General features: G+C 44.6%; 1 protein-coding gene across 4 annotated transcripts in view; it reads right to left on the bottom strand.

The window, feature by feature from the left end:
• The window catches only part of nap1l1 (nucleosome assembly protein 1-like 1), a 164022-nt gene that overhangs the window by 41197 nt on the left and 102388 nt on the right, over positions 1-20437 (bottom strand). Inside the window, exon 13 of one of the 4 annotated variants that reach the window (XM_048608039.1) lies at positions 20301-20399. The exons of 2 other annotated variants lie outside the window; for them this stretch is intronic. The gene's annotated coding sequence lies outside the window, so the exon portion shown is untranslated. Of the gene's footprint in view, positions 1-20300; positions 20400-20437 lie in introns of those variants that run through there. One more of the 4 variants, XM_048608045.1, reaches the window with a different exon arrangement.

The following is a 20437-nucleotide window of genomic DNA, read 5'->3' as shown; positions in this document are numbered from 1 at the left end:
GGGCCGAAGGGCCTGTACTGCGCTGTAATGTTCTATGTTCTATGTTCAGAGTGCAGTGGAGGTAGAATCAATCAATAGACTCAAGACAGAAAAGGATATGTTTCTGATGAAAAGTGGGATAAAGGGCTATGGGGAGCAGGCAGGAGACTGGAGCTGAGACCGGAATGAGATCCCAAAAAGATATGTTTCTGATGAAAAGCAGGATAAAGGACTGTGGGGAGTGGGCAGGAAAGTGGACCAGAGACCAGAATAAGATCATGTTCAGAATCATGATTATGATAAATGTCAGAGCTCGCTTGAAAGGCAGAATTGCCTACTCCCACTTCTAATTCTATGTTGCTGTGTAACAAGTCAAAGGGATTGGGGATGAAGAGGGGCAAAACCTTTGATTACTCTTCAGAATTTTTAATAGATATTTTTAATTAACTTGTTCAGACATATCATGACACATTTCTAGAGCTGGTGGGACTTGAACCCAGGCCTCCTGGTTCAGAGATAGAGACCAAGTGAGTCCTCAGAATGATCTTGCATATCAAGTCACCCTTCAGAAATCAAGACAGATATTACATTATCTGAACAGCAAGGATCTTGTTCTCCTGCAAGGAAACGTCCACAATGGGGTCACTGGCAGGCAGAATGCATTCTGTTAGTTTTAACAGCTAAACCTTATGTCCAACCTCAACTTGCATTTCTACAAATAGTGAGGTGTGTACTGCTGAATCACAGTCAGTGTGGGATCTTAGCAGAGTGAGTTCTGATTGATTACTATTGGAAATTTGGTGCAAAATGGGGCAGAGGTGCTTTAACTGGGTTTACTGCAAGAAGTAAACGCTCCAGAGTGTGAGGCGAGTGGATGAGGACCAGAGGCATTGATCGAGAGGCTGAATTGAGTGAGACCAGCAGCGGAGAGACATCACAAACCACAACATAAAAAGAGTGCAGGAAAAGAAGCTGATTGGTGAGTAGGATTTGTGAATATTTCTGGTTGTTAAATTAAAAGGCAAGTCCTGAGTATGTGTTTAGGTCTCCAGTGTTTTCTTCTTTCTTTTAAAAAGAAACTACTGAAGTATTAGATTGGTATAGATTATTTTCTTTCCTCTCAGTTTACAAATATAATATTTCAGGACAGTGAAAGCATAAAGGGCAGGGAATCAAGTCATTGTAATATAGTACAATAGTATGGCAGGATGGGTGATGTGTTGTAGCTCCAACAGGTGGAAGCTCCTGGACACCAACGTGATTCAGAGTGAACGCATCTGCAGTAAATGTTTGCAGCTCGAGGAACTTTGGATCCAAGTTGAGGCACTAGAGTCTGAGGGGCAGTCACAGGGTCACATCAGGGAGGGGGAAAGTTACCTGGACACCTTGCTTCAGAGGGGGGTTGCACCCTTCAGATTTGGTATTTCAAAATTAGTCTGATCAGGGACAAGAGGGTGAGACTGCAGGAGAAGGGACCTAGGGGATTACAATTGAGGAGCCTCAAGCGCTGAAATTGTCCAACAATGATGAGGTCTTACAAGTTGTGCAAATGAGTGGGGACTGCAAGGAAGACAAACAAACTGACCACAGCACCTCATTACCAAGTGGGGGAAGGAAATAAGAATGCGGTTGTAGTTGGGGATCATATAATAGGCATTAGGGTAGATAGTCTTCTCTGCAGCCGTGAGTGGGAGTTCCAAGGCTGCCTGCCTGGGCAGCATTACAGACATCTCCATGGGGCTGAAAAAGAACTTAAGAGAGGGAGGGGAAGGATCCAGTAAGCATTGTCCACATTAGTATGAATGACATTGGTAGGACTAGACTGGAGGTTTTGTTGATAGGCTTTGAATAGTAAGGAACAAAATTATAAAGCAGAACCTCCAAGGCATTAATCTCTAGATTACTATCTGAGCCTTGGGTAAACTGGCACAGTGTAACTAATGTCAAGTAGTTAAATGTGTGGATCAAAGATTGGTGTTGGTGGAACAAAAACAGAAATTGCTGACAAAACTCAGTAGGTCCAGCAGCATCTGTGGGAACAAAGCAGATTCAACGTTCGAGTCCAGTGACTCTTCATCAGAAGAATGTGAGTGGAATGGGTTTCAGTTTATGGAAAACTAGCACCAGCACTGGGGTAGAAGGGAGCTGTTCTGGTAGGATCGGATTCTGTTGAACTGTGCTGGGAACAGTGTTGTGGAGAATTGAATAACTAGAGCTATAGAGAGGACTCTAAACTAATTAGAGGGGGATGTTTATCTTAGCTGCCAGTATGTTTTTCTTAATTCTTTTGCTTTTTCTCCTCCCTCTTGAAACTTCTGTCATCTACTTGGTTTCCAAATGTATTATACACCTGACACGCGTCAGAAGTACACTTTTTCTTAATTTCTATCATTTGTTCATCCCACCTTTCCCATTTTGAGAGAATATACCTTTTTTTGAATACACTAACTGTGCCTGAACAATCACTTTTGTTCATGCAAATGAAACATGGCTGACTACTCTATAAATTTGCAGGGGTTCGATCATTTTTATTCGTTAATGGAATGAGTAGTGGTAGCGAACCGCTGCAGTCCACCTGCTGTAAGTTGACCCACAATGCCCTTATCGAGGGAATCCCAGGATTTTGACCCAGCGACAGTGAAGGAACAGCCATATATTTCCAAGTCAAGAAGGTGAGTGGCTAGTGATATGTCAATTGACGTGAATAGTGCTGTGAGCTCAAAGGATACCATCATCTCGTCATCATTGATGTTAATATTCCGAAACACCTGGTCAACGAATCACCCCACTCCATCCACTCAACCCAGGAATTCCTTAACAACCTGAAGAACATTAAAATGGTTTGGGCTGGGAATCCTGGACGAGGGGAGGAAACGCTCCTTCAGCAGCATGGCATGGACTTGGAATCTTGTGGTGGGGGAAGCGGGGGTCACTGGCAGTGGCATGCTGTAGCAGCAGAGAAGGAAAAGTTGGCATCTAAGATTTTTCTATTCTGTGAATGACACTTATGTACGAGCAACGGTACAGACTTTTCGCTGTATTTTAGTTTGGACGCACGTGACGATAAAGGATATTCAATTCAATTAAAATCTCCAACTATCACAAACCTACTTGTCCTGCAGATTTCCATAACCTGCCTACAAATGCTCTCTTCTACTTCCTCCTCACTACTTAGAGGTCACTGCTCCCTTTCTGTTTGTCACTTCAAAGCATATAGATTCTAATTCAGGAAGTTTATCTTGTTCAAGGGCAATGATACTATCTTTAACCATGCCTGCTACACCTCCTCCCTTTGTTTTTTAACCCACCCTGTTTCTACAAAAAGCCTTATAACAGTGATATACAGAGGGATCTTGGGGTCCAAGTCCATAGCTTCCTGAAAGTGACAAGATAAGTAGACAAGGTGGTAGTGAAGGCATACAGCCTTTCATCGGTTGGGCATTGAGTATTAAAGTTGGCAACTTTTAAAAGTTGGCAAATGTTGCAACTGTATAAGCCTTTGGTCAGGCCACATTTGGAATAATGTGTGCAGTTCTGGTCACCACACCATAGGAAGTTTGTGGATGCTTTGGAGAGGGTGCAAAAGAGGTTGACTAGATGTTGTCTGGATTGGAGCGAATTAGCTATAAGGAGAGGTTGTAAAAAATTTTGATCGTTTTTACAAGAGACTGAGCGGCGACCTGATAGATGTACATAAAATTATGAGATGTATTGATAGGGTGGATAGTCTCTTTCCCAGAATGGAAATATCAAAAACTAGGTGTATAGGTATAAGGTGACAGGAATAAATTTAAAGATGTGCAAGCAAATTTTTTTTTAAACACAGAGGGAACACGCTACCAGGGGAGGTGGGAGAACCAGATAAGTTAGCAACGTTAAAGAGACAGAGAATAAAGGATATGGATCCATGTGCAGGCCAGATTAGTTTAGAATAGCATCATGGTCAGTACAGACATGATGGAATTAAAGGCCTGTTGCAGTGCTGTACTGTTCTATGTTCTGTTATATCCTGGGTTGTTAAGAATCCAGTCCTATTCTAGCATGAGCCCTGTTTCTGTCAATGCTAAGATAAAAAAGAATTGTAGATGCTGGAAATCAGAAACAAAATCTGAAATTGCTGGAAAAACTCAGCAGGTCAGGCAGTATCTGTGGAGAGAAAGCAGAGTTAACGTTTCGGATTCTGTGACCCTTCTCCAGAATCACTTCCACAGCCACATCACATTCCCGTGGCTGCCTTTGGCTCAGACTCACCCTGTGTGAGGGGGGCACAGTGGGTCTGTGGTTAGCCCAGTGGTTTGATTCAACTCTTGGATGACTGTCTGCATGGAGTTTGCATACTCACCTCACATCTGCGTGGGTTTCCTCCTGGTTCTTCCCAGAGTCCAAAGATGTGCAAGCTAGTTGGATTGGCCATGTTAAATTGTCCATAGTGTCCAGGAATATGCAGGCTAGGTGGATCAGCCATGGGAACTGCAAGGTTACAGGGATAGGGTAGGAGGTGGGTCTGGATGGATGCTTTTTGAAGAGACAGTGCAGACTCAATAGCCATCTCATAGACTCCATCAGCACCACCTCACCCTGGCTCAGAGTTGCATTGGCCCCTAGTTCCGCTTCATCCTCCGGTTCATTCAACATTCTAACGAGAAACTTAACCTTATCACCTCAGGTGACCTCCCACCCACAGCCTCTAACCTCATCATTCCCCAACCCCGCACCGCCCGCTTCTATCTCCTTTCCAAAATCCACAAACCTGACTGCTCTGGTTGACCCATTGTCTCCGCCTGCTCCTGCCCCACCGAACTTATCTCCACCTATCTCGACTCCACTTTCTCCCCCTTGGTCCAGGAACTCCCTACCTACATCCGTGACACCACCTACACCCTCCACCTCCTCCAAAACTTCCAATTCCCCGGTCCCCAACACCTCATCTTTACCATGGACGTCCAGTCCCTATACACCTGCATTTCCTATACAGATGGCCTAAAGGCCCTCTGCTTCTTCCTGTCCCGCAGGCCCGACCAGTCCCCCTCCACTGACACCCTCATCCGCTTAGCCGAACTCGTCCTCACCCTTAACAACTTCTCCTTCAATTCCTCCCACTTCCGACAGACAAAGGGGGTGGCCATGGGTACCCGCATGGGCCCAAGCTATGCCTGCCTCTTTGTAGGATACGTGGAACAATCCCTCTTCCAAAGCTACACTGGCCCTATCCCCCACCTCTTCCTCCGTTACATTGATGACTGTATCGGCGCCGCCTCGTGCTCCCACGAACAGTTCATCCACTTCACTAACACCTTCCACCCCAACCTTAAGTTCACCTGGACCATCTCTGATACCTCTCTCTCCTTCCTGGACCTCTCTGTCTCCATCTCTGGCATCCACCTGGAAACCGATATCCATTTCAAACCTACCGACTCCCACAACTACCTAGAATACACCTCCTCTCACCCACCTTCCTGCAAAAAGGCCATCCCATATTCCCAATTCCTTTGCCTCTGTCGCATCTGCTCCCGAGCTGAGGCACTCCACTCCCGTACATCTCAGATGTCCTCGTTTTTCAAGGACCGCAACTTCCCCCCCTCAGTGGTCGAGAACGCCCTCGACCGTGTCTCCCGCATTTCCCGCAACTCATCCCTCACACCCCATCCCCACAATAACAACCAAAACAGAATCCCCCTTGTCCTCACGTACCACCCTACTGCCCTCCGGATTCAACGCATCATCCTCCGACCCTTCCGCCATCTGCAATCCGACCCCACCACCAAAGACATTTTTCCCTCCCCACCCTTATCTGCTTGCCGGAGGGACCACTTTCTCCGTGACTCCCTTGTCCGCTCCACACTCCCCTCCAGTCCCACCTCGCCCGGCACTTTTCCCTGCAACCGCAGGAAGTGCTACACCTGCCCCCTACACCTCCCCCCTCACCCCCATCCCAAGCCCTAAGAAGACCATCCACATCAAACAGATGTTCACCTGCACATCTGCTAAAGTGGTATACTGTATCCGCTGTTCCCGTTGTGGCCTCCTCTACATCGGGGAAACCAAGCAGAGGCTTGGGGACCGCTTTGCGGAACACCTACGCTCGGTTCGCAACAAACAACTGCACCTCCCAGTCGCGAACCATTTCAACTCCCCCTCCCATTCCTCAGATGACATGTCCATCCTGGGCATCCTGCATTGCCACAATGATGCCACCAGAAAGCTGCATGAACAGCATCTCATATTTTGCCTGGGAACCCTGCAGCCCAATGGTATCAATGTGGACTTCACAAGCTTCAAAATCTCCCCTCCCCCACCGCATCCCAAAACCAGCCCAGCTCGTCCCCGCCTCCCTAACCTGTCCTTCCTCCCACCTATCCCCTCCTCCCACCTCAAGCCCCACCCTCATCTCCTACCTACTAACCTCATCCCGCCCCCTTGACCTGTCCGTCCTCCCTGGACTGACCTATCTCCTCCCTACCTCCCCACCTACACTCACCTTTACTGGCTCCATCCCCGCCTCTTTGACCAGTCTGTCTCCTCTCCACCTATCTTCTCCTCTATCCATCTTCTATCCGCCTCCCCCTCTCTCCCTATTTATTTCAGAATCCCCTTCCACTCCCCCATTTCTGAAGAAGGGTCTCGACCCAAAACGTCAGCCTTCCTGCTCCTCTGATGCTGCTTGGCCTGCTGTGATCATCCAGCTGTACACCGTGTTATCTTAGAAACTTCCTTTTCCTTTCAGGCATTAAGGAACAAAATAGAACAACTCAGATATCCATACCCCTCTAGAACCTTCCTCTCCTCCCCTTCAACTCCATCCCCTCTCCTGACACCACCTCCTGTCATGTATTTCCTATTCTGTGTGATGTTCCACTCTCTGCTACTGAACATTTTGTATTCAGCAAAATGTTCTGAAGAAGGGTCACTGGACCCAAAATGTCAACTCTGCCTTCTCTCTACAAATGCAACCTGACCTGAATTTTTCTAGTAAGTTATGATTTTGTTTCTGTTAATGTTACTATGTCATATCACCCCGAAAGCAATTTCTGCTTCTGCTTCCCTAATTTTGTTCATGATACTCCATGCGTTTACATAGATACATAGGTAAATACATAGATAGATAACATAGATTACATAGACAAAGGGTAGGGCCGATCAACGATTGTGAAGGGAATTTGTGCACGGAGCCTAAAGAGATAGGAGAGGTCCTTAATGAATACTTTTCTTCGGTATTCACAACTCAGAGGGACCTAGTCGTAGAGGAGGACAGTGTGAAACAGGCTGGTCGGCGAAAGGAGGTTGATGTTAGTAAGGAAGATGTGCTAGCAATTTTGAGGAAGTTGAAGATAGATAAGTTCCCCGGGGCCTGATGGGATTTATCCAAGGATTCTATGGGAAGCGAGGGAAGAGATCGCCTTTGGCAATGATCTTTTTGTCCTCACTGTCCACGGGTATAGTGCCGGAAGATTGGAGAGAGGCAAACATCATTCCCTTGTTCAAAGAAGGGAATAGGGATAACCCTGGAAATTACAGGCCAGTTAGTCTTACATCAGTGGTGGGCAAATTATTGGAAAGGGCTCTGAGAGACAGGATTTAAGATCACTTGGAAAGGCACAGTTTGATTCATGATAGTCAGCATGGATTTGTGAGGGGTAGATCATGCCTCACAAACCTTATTGAATTCTTTGAAGAGGTGACCAAACACCTGGATGGAAGTAGAGCAGTGGATGTGGTATACATGGATTTAAGTAAGGTGTTTGATAACGTTCCTCATGGTAGGCTCATGCAGAAAGTAAGGAGGCAAGGGATAGGGGGAAATGTGGCAGATTGGATTCAGAATTGGTTGACCCTTCGAAGACAAAGGGTGGTAGTGGACGGAAAATATTCAACATGGCGCTCAGTTACGAGTGGTGTACCACAAGGATCTGTTCTGGGTCCTCTTCTATTTGTGATTTTTGTAAATGATTTGGATGTCGGAGTGGAAGGGTGGATTAGTAAGTTCGCAGACGATACGAAGGTGGGTCGAGTTGTGGATAGTGCAGAGGGCTGTTCCAGGTTTCAAAGGGGCATTGATAGAATGCAGAGCTGGGCTGAGAAGTGGCAGATGGAGTTTAACCCTGAAAAGTTTAAGGTGATTCATTTTGGAAGGACAGATTTGAAAGCAGAATACAGGGTTAACGGAAAGATTCTTGGCAGTGTGGAGGAGCAGAGGGATCTTGGGGTTCATGTCCATAGTTCCCTGAAATCTGCCACCCAGGTGGATAGAGTTGTTAAGAAGGTGTATGGTGTATTAGCTTTCATTAGTAGAGAGATTGAGTTCAAGAGCCGTGAAGGATGCATGGCATTAAGGGTAAAGTATTAGCACGGATAGAGGATTGGTTGACTAACAGGAAGCAAAGAGTGGGGATAAATGAGTGCTATTCCAGCTGGCAGTCAGCGACTAGTGGTGTGCCTCAGGGATCGGTGTTGGGACCGCAATTATTTACAATTTATATAGATGATTTGGAGTTGGGGACCATGTGTACGGTGTCAAAGTTTGCAGATGACACTAAGATGAGTGGCAGAGCAAAGTGTGCAGAGGACTGTGAAACTTTGCAGAGGAACATAGATACATTGAGTGAGTGGGCAAAGGTCTGGCAGATGGAATACAATGTAAATAAATGTGAAGTCATACATTTTGGTAGGAGTAATAGTAAAAAAGATTATTACTTGAATAGTAAAAAGTTGTAGCATGCTGCTATGCAGAGGGACCTGGGTGTCCTTGTGCATGAATCACAGAAGGTAGGTTTGCAGGTACAACAAGTAATGCAAATGGAATTTTGTCCTTCATTGCTAAAGGGATTGAGATTAAAAGCAGAGAGGTTATATTGCAGCTGTACAAGGTGCTGGTGAGGCCACACCTGGAGTACTGTGTGCAGTTTTGGTCTCCTTACTTGAGAAAGGATGCACTGGCACTGGAGGGGGTACAGAGGAGGTTCACTAGGTTGATTCCGGAGTTGAGGGGGTCGGCTTATGAGGAGAGATTGAGTAGATTGGGATTATATTCATTGGAATTCAGAAGATTGAGGGGGGATCTTATAGAAACATATAAAATTATGAAGGGAATAGATAAGATAGAAGTAGAGAGGATGTTTCCACTGGCAGGTGAAACTAGGACAAGAGGGCATAGCCTCAAGATTAGAGGGAGCAGATTTAGGACTAAATTGAGAAGGAACTTCTTCACCCAGAGGGTTGTTAATCTATGGAATTCCTTGCCCAGTGAAGTAGTTGACGCTACTTCAGTAAACGTTTTTAAAGATAAGGTAGATTTTTTTTGAACAATAAAGGAATTAAGGGATACGGTGAGAACGCGGGTAAGTGGATCTGAGTCCACAAAAAGATCAGCCATGATCTTATTGAATGGCGGAGCAGGCTCGAAGGGCCGGACGGCCTACTCCTGCTCCTAGCTCTTATATGTAAGTTATGCTCCAGCTATACAAAAGCCTGGTTCGGCCACATATGGAGTATTGTATCCAGTTCTGGGTCGCCTCATTACAGGAAAGATGTGGAAGCATTGGAAAAGGTGCAGAGGAGATTTACCAGGATGTTGCCTGGAATGGAGGGAGGGTCTTACGAGGAAAGGTTGAGAGAGCTAGGGCTTTTCTCTTCAGAACAACGAAGGATGAGAGGTGACTTGATAGAGGTGTACAAAATGATCAGAAGTATAGATAGAGTAGACAGCCAGAGACTTTTTTCCTAGGGTGGAGGTAGCTATTACGAGGGGGCATAGTTTTAAAGTGAGTGGAGGTAGATATAGGGGAGACGTCAGAGGTAGGTTCTTTACTCAGAGAGTGCTGGGGGCGTGGAATGCATTGCTGGAGAGGGTAGTGGAGTCGGCCTCATTAGGGGCATTTAAGCGGCTATTAGATAGGCATTTGGATGATAGTATAAGGTCGGAGTGGAGGTTAGACAGACCTTAGGATTAGAGTAAAAGTTCGGCACAACATCGTGGGCCAAAGGGCCTGTACTGTGCTGTACTATTCTAGTTCTATACAATTTAACCCCGTTGTATTTCTGTCTTGCACATTGCAAGGCAACCATTTCTTTGTTCACTGTCAAATGTTCCTTCAATTCCCTTTCCCCATCTTCTCTCTTTGCCTGCTCTGGTACTTCCAAAACTAGGCCTATTACTCAACGCACCCCCTACAATAGTTACTCTCTCAACCAAGAGATTAGCTGATTTATCCACCTTCAGGCCATTCAGTTTTTCTAGCACCTTCTCCTTGGTGATGGTCACCATAGTCAGCTCTGCCCCCTGACTCTCTTGAATTTTTGGGATATTACTCGTGTCTTTCACTGTGAAGACCGACGCAAAGTAATTATTCAGTTCCTCGGCCATTTCCTTGTTCCCCAACTACTGTCTCTCCAGTGTCATTTTCCAGTGGTTCAATGTCCACTTTTGCCCTTCATATATCTGACCAAACTCTTACAGTCCTCCTTTATATTACTGGCTAGCTTACCCTCATATTTAATGTTCTCCCTCCTTATTTCTTTTCTCATTGCCCTCCTTTGGACTTTGTAAGCTTCCCAATCCTCTGGTTTCCCACTGCCCTTCACCACATTATATGCTTTCTCTCTTTTGCTTTTATGCTATCCCTGATGTCCTTAGTCAGCCATGCTTGCCTCATCCTCCCTGTACCATGCTTCTTTTCCCTCGGGATGAATTTTGGCTGTGTCTCCTGAATTACTCCCAGAAATTCCTGCCATTGCTGTTCTACTGTCTTTCCCGCTAGGCTCCTCTTCCAGTCAATACTGCCAGCTCCTCCCTCATACCTCTGTAGTTGCCTTTATTCAGCCATTCAGATTTTAGAGTCCATTGTGAAGGGTGAGATTTCTGAATACTTGGAAGTGCATGCTAAAATAGGGCAAAGTCAGCATGGTTTCATCAAGGGGAGGTAATGCCTGAGAAATCTGCTGGAATTCTTTGAGGAAGTAACGAGCAGGGTAGACCAAGGAGAGCCAATGGATGTTATCTACTTGGACTTCCAGAAGGCCTTTGACAAGGTGCCGCACAGGAGGCTGCTGAGTAAGATAAGGGCCCACGGTGTTAGAGGCAAGATACTAGCATGGATAGAAGATTGGCTGTCTGGCAGAAAGCAGAGAGTGGGGATAAAGGGGTCTTTCTCAGGATGGCAATGGTGACATGTGGTGTTCTGCAAGGGTCAGTGCTGAGACCATGACTTTTCACTTTATACATTAACGATCTAGATGAAGGAACTGAGGACATTCTGACTAAGTTTGAAGACAATACAAAGATAGGTAGAGGGACAGGTAGTATTAAGGAGGCAGGGAGGCTGCAGAAGGATTTGGACAAGTTAGGAAAGTGGGCAGAGAAGTGGCAGATGGAGTACAATGTGGGAAAGTGTGAGGTCATGCACTTTGGTAAGAATAAAAGCATGGACTATTTTCTAAATGGGGAGAAAATTCAGAAGTCTGAAGTGTAGACTGACTTAGGAGTTCTATTCCAGGATTCTCTCAAGGTAAACTTGCAGGTTGAGTCAGCAGTTAGGAAGGCAAATGCAACTTTGGCATTTATTTTGAGACGACTTGAATATAAAAGCAGGATGAGGCTCTTTAAGGCTCTGGTCAGGGCACATCTGGAGTATTATGCGCAGTTTTGGGCCTCATAATCTCAGGAAAGATATACTGGCCCTGGAGCAGGTTCAGAGGAGGTTCACGAGAATGGTCCCAGGAATGGAAAGCTTAACATATGAGGCACATTTGAGTACTCTGGGACTATACTCGATGGCGTTTAGAAGGATGAGGGGGCATCTAATTGAAACTTACAGAATACTGAATGGCTTGCACAGCGTGGATGTTGGTAAGATGTTTCCATTGGTACGAGACGAGGACCCGAGGGCACAGCCTTAGAGTAAAGGGAAAACCTTTTAGAATGGAGATAAGCAGAAACTTCTTCAGCCAGAGAATGGTGAATCAATGGAATTCACAGCTACAGAAGGTTGTGGAGGCCAGGTCATGGAGTACATTTAAGACTGAGATAGATAGGTTCTTGATTATCAAGGGTTACAGTGAGAAAGCAGGAGAATGGGGTTGAGAAACTTATCAGCCATGATTGAATGGTGGAGCAGACTCGATGGGCTGAATGGCCTAATTTTTGCTCCTTTGTCTTATGGTCTTTTAGTTCCTGTTCTGCTCAGGTGAAGCTCATTTCTTCTGAACAGCATTCTCCTTCCCCAAAAGTGATCCCAATATTCCGTAAATTTAAACCCCTCCCTTCTACAGCAGCCCTCAAGCTATGCATTTACCTCTCTGATCTACCTGTGCCTAAGTGGTGAAAAGGACGTTGCCAGAATTGGGAAAAATAGAACTAGAGGAAAAATTGGATAGACTGGGAATGTTCTCCTTGAAGCAGAGTAGATTTGGTAGCTAGGGAACAGAGTTTGTGGTAGTGGCCTACAACAATGTAAAATTGGAGGAAAATGTTGCTGATCTGAAGTCTAGATGTTGGACAAGCTGTGTCAGAAGGAAGGGGTTGAGATGTGGTGATGACAGAATTGGGTATCAGCACACCTTCAAATTAATGTTAGAGAACTTTGACTCAAGACTCTAATCCATTAACATTTTGGAGTGAAAGAAATTAAAATGAACAACTCGATGCAAATTAAATTTAACACCTCTCATTGTAAGAGGTCAGATGTATCAAATTATTAATTAAACAGGATCTTTAACTTGGTACAATGTCTTTAATATATTGACGAAGACAGGAAATTTCACAACTCAAATCATGAAGCCACACCATGAAAGTTGAGGATCGAAAAAACAGGTGTATGCCAATATATATGGTTCAATTGCTGGCAAATTGTTTGTTAAGGAAAAAGATGGTCTGGAAAAAAAAAGGGTTTTGCCCCTTTTTTTGGGGGGTGGGGGGTGAAGAGGCAGATCTTATTAAAATAAAGAAGGATCTGGCTAAAGTAGAGGAGGAGCAGCTATTTAAGGGTAAATCTACAGTAGAACAATAAGAGGCATTGGGCCTGTACTGCCCCAATACCTTGCCCAATGTGTTTTCTTCAGAATGAAATGTAGGAGCAACAAGGCCAGAGAACCATGGACGCCTATAAATACTCAGGACTGGCTAAAAGGGAGAAATAAAAGAAAAATAAGTAAAAACTGAGCAAAACAGAGGCCCTAGAGGAATGTGGAAAGTACAAGGAGAAAAAAGGGAGGTTTGAGAAAATGCTGGCAGGCAAGATTAGGGAGAATCCTAAGATTTTCTGCAAGTATATTAAGGGAAAGAGCAGGGCCTATTAGGGACTAAGGTGGCAATATATACACGGTGAGAGAGGAGCGTGTAAGTACTGTGAGGAAGTATTGGTAGATTTAAAGCAGACAGGGAAATGAGGGAGGAAATTAAAGCCCCTGACCCAAATTTTCTCTAGGTCACAGAGGAGGTGCCAGAGAACTGCAGGATAGCTAATGTGGCTCCACTTTACAAGAGGGGTGTTAGGATAAATCAGGGGACTGTAGACCAGCAAATCTAACAGTGGTAGACAAATTATGGGTAAAAATTAATCACTATATAGAGAGGCAAGATTCGAGCAGGGATAGTCAGCATGGCTTTGTAGAATGAGGTCACGCCTAACAAACTTGGTAGAATTTTTGAGGGGACTGAGTGTATAGATGAGAGTAGGGCAGTTGATGTCATTTACGGATTTCAGCAAGGCTTCTCATGGGACCTTGTCATAGAGGATAAAAGCTTACAGGACCCAGGGTAACTTGGCAAGTTGGACCCAAATTCGGCTTTATGATGGAGACCAAGGGTGGTGGTAGAAGGCTGTTCGTGTGACTTGAGTTTGGTATGCAGTGGTGTACCACAGGGATCAGTACTGGGTCCCTTACTGATTGTGATAATTTCATAAACAATACAGGTGAGAACGTGGAGATTAGAAGTAAATTTGCAGATAACAAGATTGGCCACGTGGTTGACAGGGTTACAGGGTTACCAGATTGGTCAGATAAATGTGAGACAACGCGCTTTGGAAAAGAACCCACGACAAGGGAGTACTCAATGAATGGCACGACACTGCGAAGCTTAGAGGGACCTTGGATCCCTGAAGATGGCAGGGCAGGTTATTAAGGTAGTTAAGGCAACAAATAGGACACTTGCCTGGATCAGCCATAGCACAGAATGCAAGTATGGGAAGGTTATATTGGAACCGTATAGAACTTTAGTTAGGCCATAGCTGGAGTACAGCGTGCAGCCTTGTCACCACACTGTAAGGAGGATGGAGGATGTACAGTGATCCAGAAGGCCCAGGTTCAAGTTCCACCTACTCTGGAGGTGTGTTGATCAAAAATATCTAGAAAGGATATGATTACAATGGAGGGGGACGCAAGGAAGATTCACGAGAATGTTGCCTGGAATGGAGCATTTCAGCAACGAAGATAGACTGGATAATCTACAGTTTTCCACTTTGGAGCACAGAAAGTTGAGGGGGGAATCAGATATGCAGTTTATAGATTCATATAGTGCAGAAAAGGCCCTTTAGCCCATTGAGTCTGCACCAATATAACTAGCACTAAATGTGCGCTACTCCCAATTTCCTGCACTTGGTCCCATTTCTTGAACGTTATGATATTTGAAGTACTCATCCAAATATATTTTTTTTAAGCTTTTAAGGTTTCCAGCCTACACTACCTTCCCAAGCAGATTCCCATCACTCAGTGAAAAAACTTTACTTCCCCCCTCAAATCCCCTGCCCCTTACCAGGAAAATACATCCTGTCACGATTGACCCCTCAACCAAGGCAAACACCTGCTCTCTATTCACCCTACCCATGCCTCTCATAATCTTGAATGTCCCCCCCTCCCAGTCTTCTCTGCTGTAAAGAACACAATCCAAGTCTATCTAGTCTCTCCTTACACCTCAATTTCTCCATCCCAGGCAACATCCTGATGAGCTACCTCTGTACTCCCTCTAGTGCTACCACATCACTCATGTAGTGAGGTAATCAGAACTGCACACAGTACTCCAGTTGTAGCCTGACAAACGCTCTGTACAACTCCAACCTTACATCCTTGCTCCTATACTCTATACCACGACTAATGAAAGCAAATGTCACACTTGCTTTAAGTTGACATGGTTTACAGAGGCTTCAGTAAGGCCTTTGACAAGGTTCCACATATGGCTGGTCCAAAAGATAAATTTGATTTAGAATCATACGGTAATAAAGCGTGGAAACAGGCCCTTCAGCCCAAACTGGTCCATGCTGACCCTGGTGGCCACTCAGCTAGTTCCAATTGCCCACATTTGGTCCATATCCCTCTAAACCCTTCGCATCCGTGTACCTGTCCAAATGTTTTCTAAATGTTGCTGTTGTACCTTCCCCAACCACTTTCTCCGGCAGCCCATTCCATATACACACCACTCTCTGCGTGAAGAAGTTGCCCCTCAGGTCCTTCTTAAATCTTTCCCCTCTCATCTTAAACCTATGCCCTCTAGTTTGCAATTCCCCATCCCTGGGAAAAAGACCATATGCATTCATTCTATCTACACCCCTCATGATTTTATACACCTCAATAAGGTCATCCCTCATTCTCCTACGTTCCAAGGAATAAAGTTCTATCCTGGCCAAACTCTCCCAATAGCTGAGGCCTACTAGTCCTGGCAACATCCTCATAAATCTTCTTCGCACACTTTCCAGTTTAACTATGTCTTTCCTATAACAGGGTGACCAAAACACAATACTCCAAGTGTGGCCTCACCAACAATTTATACAACTGTAGCATAACGTCCCAACTTCTATACTCAATGCCTTAACTGATGAAGACCAGCATGCTAAATGCCTTCTTCACCACCCTGTCCACCTGTGATGCAGCTTTCAAAGAATTATATACTTTGTTCCACAACACTCCATTTACTGTATAAGTCCTACCTTGGTTTGACTTTCCAAAGTGCAACACCTCACACTTATCTGTATTGAATTGCATTTGCCAATCCTCAGCTCACTTCCCCATCTGATCAAGATCCCTCTGTAATTTTTGATAACCTCCTTCGCTATCAATGAAACCTCCTAATTTTATATCATTTGTAAACATACTAATCATGCCTTGTACATTCACATCCAGATCATTTATGTAAATAACAAATAATAAATGTCCCAACACCGACCCCTGTGGCACACCACAAGTCACAGGCCTCCAATCCAAGAAACAACCTTCAACCATCACCCTCTGCTTCCTACCATCGAGCCAATTTTGAATCCAATTATCTACCTCTTCCTGGATCCCATGCGACCTAACCTTTATGACTGGCCTACTGTGCGGGACCTTATCAAATGCCTTACTAGAGTCCATATGTATAAAATCCACTGCCCTACGTCATCCATCCTCTTGGTTACCTCTTCCAAAAACTCAAAAGATTTGTCAGACAAGACTTCCCGTGCACAAATCCATGCTGACTATCCCTAATCAGATCTTGACTATCCAAAAGTTGGTTGATCCTGTCCCTTAGTATCCTCTCCAATACTGCTGATGTCAGGCTCACTGGCCTATAGTTCCCTGGCTTGTCTTTGCTTCCTTTCTTAAACAAGGGGACAACATTAGTTATCCTCCAGTCTTCCGGAACTTCACCAGTGACTAAAGATGAAACAAAAATCTCTGGAAGGGCCTCTGCAATTTCTTCCCTAGCCTCCCACAACATCCCATGATGGGCTTGATCAGATCCTGGGGATTTATCCACCTTAATACAGTCTAAGTATGCAAACACCTCCTCACTGGTAATATGTATGTGGTCCAAAACATCCTCAATTGTTTCCCTTATTTCCATAGCATCCATGATTCTCTCCTAGCAAAACACTGAGGAGAAATATTCATTAAAAATCTCCCCCATCTCCTGCGGTTCTACACATAGATGATCATGCTGATCTTTAAGATGACCTATTCTCTCCCTAGCCACCCTTTTACTCTTAACATAGCTATAGAACCTCTTGGGATTATCTTTAACCTTATCTGCCAGATCAATCTCGTACCCTGTTTTCGCTCTTCTGATTTCCCTCTTAACTGTGCTCCTACACTTTTTCTATAGTCATCTAGGGATTCACTTGAGCCCGATAGCTTAAACCCAGTGTATGCTGCCACCAATTTCCCCCGACAGGAGCCTCAATATCCCTGGTCAGCGAGGGATCCCTAAACCTGCCAGCTTTTCCCTTCACCCTAACAGGGACATACGGTCCCTGGACGCTTGATGTCACACTTTCAAAACCCTCCCATTTGCCAGTCATTCCTTTTCCTTCAAACACACTCACCCAGTTGACCTGCTAGATCATGCCTAACGGCCCCAAAATTGGCCCTGCTCCAGTTCAGCACGTTGACCTGTGGACCTGTCCTAAGTTTTTCTTTAACTATGTTAAAACTGAGAGAGTTATGGTCACTGGACCCAAAGTGCTCTCTGATTGACACTTCAGTCACTTGCCTTGTTTCCTCAGAGGAAGTCCAGTGTTGCACCCTCTCGAGTAGGCCCTCTACATATTGATTTAGGAAACTTTCTGGGACACATTTGACAAATTCCACCCCATCTGGGCCTTTTACACTCTGGGTGGCCCAGTCAATACAGGGGAAATTCAAATCTCCAACCAATACTACTCTTATTATTCCTACAGGTATCTGCAGTCTCTCTTCACATCTGCTCCTCTCGTACCCGCTGGCTGTTTGAGGGCCTATAATACAGTCCCAACAGTGTGACCATCCCCTTCTTGCTTCTAAGTTTTAAGCATATGGCCCCATTTGATGACTCCTTAAGAATATCCTCTCGAAGCACTGTTATGTCCTCCCTTATCAAAAGGGCAACACCCCCTCCTCGCTTACTTATATTTCTGTTACACCTGAACACAGCTGCCGGTCCTGCAATCCTCTCAGCCATGTGTCTGTTATGGCTATAACATCCCAGTCCCCAGAGCCAATCCATGCTTGGAGCTCATTTGCCTTACCAGTCAGGCCTCGTGCATTGAAATTGGCTTACAAATAGGAGGCAGAGTATGATGGTGGGGTTTGTTTTTGTAATTGGAAGCCTGTGCCTGTGACCAGCGATGTACCAGAGATCAGTGCTGAGACCCTTGCTGTTTGTTATTTACATTAACAACACGGATGTGAACGTAGAGGATACAAGTTTGTGGGTGACATGAAAGTTAGGGGTGTTGTTGATACTGAGATGGTGATCTCGGGCTACAGTCTGATGTTACTTATCCATGAAATTGGGTACAGTAATGGCTGACGGAATTTAATCTCACTAAGTGCAAGGTGATGCAGTTTGAGAGGTCTAACAAGAGAAGGATTTAGTCAATGAATGGTAGGTCCCTAGAGAGTACTGAGGAACAAAGGGACCTTAGTTTACAAATCTATAGGTCCCTAAAAGCGTCAGCACACAGACAGGGTGGTGAAGGCAGCATACAGTCCCCTTGCCTTCATTAGCCAGGGAACAGATACAGGAGCAAAGAAGTCTCGTAACAACTTTATAAAACACTGGTTAGACCAAATGGAATACTGCATGCAGTTCTGGTCACCACACTGTCAGAAGGAATTGATTGCACAGGAGGGGGTGATTAGCAGAGTCACTAGGCTGTTGCCTGGGATGGAAAGTCTGTGTTACGAAGAGAGATTGGATAGACCGGGTTTGTTTTCCCTGGAGCAGAGGTGGCTGAGGGGTAATGTGATAGAGGTTTTACAAAATTATGGCGAGCATAGGCAGTAGATTGTGAGAATCTCTTCTCCATGGCAGACATCCAAGACCAGAGGGCTGAGGAGCAAGTGGTTTACAGGAGACAAAAAAAAACATTTTCATCCAGAGGGTGGTAGATATATGGAACATGCTGCCTGACGGGGTGGAAGCAGATACTCTGGTTAACATTTAAAAACCATCTAGATAAGCACTTAAAATGCCAGGGCATAGTAGGGTATGGACTAAGTGCAGGCAAAGGGCATTAGTATAGTTTGGTGTTGGTTGGTTGGCACAGACATGGGCTGAAGGGCCTCGTTCCATGCTGTATGATAACTAGTTGAGGGTATGAACAAGATGGATAGAAAGCAGCTCTCTTCAATGGAAGGGTCAATAACAAAGGGGTATAATTTTGCAGTGAAAGGCAGGAGGTTTAGATACTTAAGGAAAAGCTTTTGCACCCAGAAAGTGGTCTAAGTCTGCACTGCCTGGGAAGGTAGTTGAGGGAGGAAATCTCAACCTTTAGGAAGTACTTGGATGAGCACCTGAAGTGTCATAACAATCAAGGTTATGGATCTAATGCAGGTAGTACTGTAGCAGACGATAGGCCCAAAGGGCCTCTTCTATGCTGTGATTCTTGAGCAATGGGATTTGATACATAACTAATGGCAAGAACATTCAAAAACAGGTAGTTAAATCTAATTTTGTGCCATGTCCAGGTATACACATTTCAAAAAAAAAAAATCACTGAGCTGTTGACAAACTTGGAACTTGGGTCTTCCACCAAAAAAAATGTAAGTACTGTCCTAATGTCATTGGACAATCAGCAGGAAATGCTCCTCTGTAGAACCAATATACAAACTACATCACATCATTTGGAAGAAAGCTCAATAAGAAAATCTGAAAATACTAGTTTTTATTCACACCAAGTGGTACAGTATGACCTTTAGACGGTGATGCTTTCATGTCGTTCACAATCTCACTAAAACAAATGAACAAAAACTATAGCATAATTAAGCAAACAATGTATGAACAGTACACACAGTTGGAAATTCTGAAAATCTCCCATTAACTATTCGGTAACTCCACACATGGAGCCAGCCACAAAGTTTCAATGAGTGTCTCCTGGTAAGTAACCCTGGAACTGCATCTTTACAGGAAGATGAGTAATGAAGGCACAGCTAGTGCAAGCACAGACATTTTGCACAGTTTTATTTCTATCATTTTGTATAAAGTCTACAATACACCCATCCAACTACAAAACAAATCTTTCCACAGTGAGATGTTCAGACAACAGGGGCTGAAGAAAAGGACGATTACTTTGGTTCATTGTTCTCCAGCAGAATGTACCTAAATTGGTCTCTGAATTTTGCTGCTCTAAAAGCCTTCCATCAGTGCTGCCTCTAACACAAGATTTTATTCTGAAGAACGCAAACTCTGTAACAGTGGGATGACAAAATCACGACTTTAAAACTCCATTCCATTAATAACCAACTAAAAAAACACAACGCAGGAGTAGTAACCATGTTCTGAACTGGCTGATTCAAGGATTCATGATTAACCAAAAAATGTTAATTGAAATTTGTCCTACCAAGAAAAATACAAAACATTATAAGGCTGTTAAGTAACTATTAGTTGTTTATAATAAGCCAGTACAGTGCAGTTGTTCCTCAAGGCCACAGAGCAGGCTTCACTGTTGCTTGCACTCAGATGGTGGATTTGGATCCTTCTGTTAATATGACAGAAAGAGAGAAGGGAGTTTGGAGG

This window comes from Rhincodon typus, chromosome 18 (genome assembly GCF_021869965.1).
Source record: "Rhincodon typus isolate 14 chromosome 18, sRhiTyp1.1, whole genome shotgun sequence".
NCBI lineage: Eukaryota > Metazoa > Chordata > Chondrichthyes > Orectolobiformes > Rhincodontidae > Rhincodon > Rhincodon typus.
This window is presented reverse-complemented; position numbering and strand designations above follow the sequence as displayed.